Consider the following 2487-nt stretch of genomic DNA (forward strand, 5'->3'; position numbering starts at 1 on the left):
TCTGTTTGTTGTTCCATCACTTCCTTGCTGTATTTAAATGTTATCTTTTCAGTAAGGTGCATCTGTTTTAAGTTGAAATAAGCAGGTTTAAAACATCAATCATGTCTGCTGAGTGAATGTTGCAGATCAATCTGTCTCCACTAGGGCTGGGTAATATTGAAGAGCAATTACACGAAATCTAGTCATATATGGGCTGATGGCCAACTCAGCGCCTCATCGGCTATAAGCCATGTTTGACGAGATTGACTGACTGGAATAACTATTTTGTTATATCCACATTCAATGGATTTTGAGAAATGAAGCATTTTTATTTTTTGCAAATTCGATAAATAAAAATTTTATGCAGAATTAAGTCACGCTTGCTGCATCTTTCTTTTCAGCCCATCATGTTGATTGCAGTTATGGATGAAGAGTCTGAGCTTTTTTTTTTTTTTAATTATTATTTTGCTTTAAAAGTTGAAACAGAATTTTTCAGGATACCATATTCTTTACACAAATTTGTTGTTCTCACCATGCTTCAGACAGTCCAGGATATTAAGTTTGTCTTCAATTGTCACGTCCGCACGTGCACAGCAGCACGCCTCGAACTGCTACTCGTGCACATATGCAGCACCGTTAGGATGAGTGAGGGATTAAATTTTTTTTTTTTATAATGCCATGTCAGCACCCAAGGCTATTTCATGGCAAGAGCATTTCTAAAAGGTACTATAATGTCTTCATAAATAAAATAAGTTACATAAATGAGATGCTTCAGATACACGTGATAATTCTAAACCTTTTTTGTGGTGGCACCTTGTTAAAAACATCATCCAAAGTACTTTGAGAATGAAATTGTTTCCTTGTGGCATTTAGACCAGAACAACAAAGTAAGATAATACTTCATTGTTAGAGATATTCTACAGAAATGACATGATGGTGGTTCTTCACCCTTTAACAAAAAACCATGGGTGAACCTTGAATGACCAATATGATGCCTGTGATCCACCACTTGGTCATGTCTGGTTCGAAATGAGAAAAAAGTGTCTTATTGATGGCAGGGTTGATTTCATACAATTTGTTTTCAAGACATCCATCCCATTCAGTCTGCCACTTCCTTAAAATATAATATGCCAGTGCAGGTCTGAGGATGGAATTTTACATTTCATGGCCTCTTTAGTGAGGGCTCTTTTGGCCACATTATTTGCCTGCTCATTACCAGCGAGGCCAACATGACCTGGGATCCAACAAAAAACAGTGCCATTAGGACTAATTACCATGCAGCTGTTTCAGATTAGAGTGCAATCACAGCACATGGACTTTGTGGAATATACGCGCTGTACCTAGTGGCTCATGTTACCAAGCTTTTTGTAACACTGTGTTGACATTCTGGTTTCTGACTCTGTTTTGTATTTTGCCCTTTGTCTTTGATAACCTGTCTGTGCCCCGCTCGAATATTGCCTGTTTCTCAACTCTGATTTTTGATCACTGATTTGGATCTGTTTGCCAGCGTGTTTTTAAATAAAACTCTTGCAGCAATTACATCTGTCGATCACCTGCATCTTCTGACAGACTGAGAATATGTTAAGTTTACAAGTAGCCATGACAACAGTGCTTATGGAATAAAGACTCAAGTGAAGCTGCTTTTAGCTCATAAAATAAAGTCCTTTTAAGCGATTTTTTTAAGCCTGTTCTCGATAATTGTTAGTGATTGACACCTAAGCTAAGCTAGTTAAGCCTTTGTTTTATGGCATTAACACGTATTATTAACTTGACCACAGACTCGATTGCTTATTGTTTGCCTCTGGTGGGAAGAGGAATGCATGGCTCAGTGATGGGGTTTTTTTGAAAAGTGACTCATTTTCATTAAAGACAGGGGACATGAACTTAGTTCATTATATGTGAAAGTTCGTAGTAAAAGAGTTTGTCATAATGATGTAAAGTAATGATGTAAAGTGAAAGCGCTGGTTCACTGCTGTCCACCAGGCACCCAGCAGAGTCGCACCATAATAAATGTCACGGTGTTTCTGGCGCATGACATGCAGTGTCAAAAAATTGAATAAATATGTATTCATAACTGTGATGTGTATCTCATTATTGGTATCACCATCACAAGATAATGCAGCAATTTACTGACGCAAAATACACTACACGACATGTCTGTGAAGATTCTCAATCATCCAGGTCATAGTAAACTGTGGGTGGTAGAAATGGGCAACTGGACTTGCTTGAAGATTCTTGAAAACGTTTCACCTCTCGTCCAAAAGGCTTCCTCAGTTCTGTCTGACTAATATCTGATACTCCCTATTAGTCAGACAGAACTGAGGAAGCCTTTTGGACGAGAGGTGAAACGTTTTCAAGAATCTTCAAGCAAGTCCAGTTGCCCATTTCTACCACCCACAGTACACTACACGACACAATTCGATGGTTCATATGATATATAACATTATTTGATATGCCAAAACCGGCAAACAAGGAATACTGAAAAGGTCTGACTACCCAGCCGTAGTT

The sequence above is a fragment of the Neoarius graeffei genome, chromosome 7 (assembly GCF_027579695.1).
Source record: "Neoarius graeffei isolate fNeoGra1 chromosome 7, fNeoGra1.pri, whole genome shotgun sequence".
In the NCBI taxonomy this organism is placed as follows: domain Eukaryota; kingdom Metazoa; phylum Chordata; class Actinopteri; order Siluriformes; family Ariidae; genus Neoarius; species Neoarius graeffei.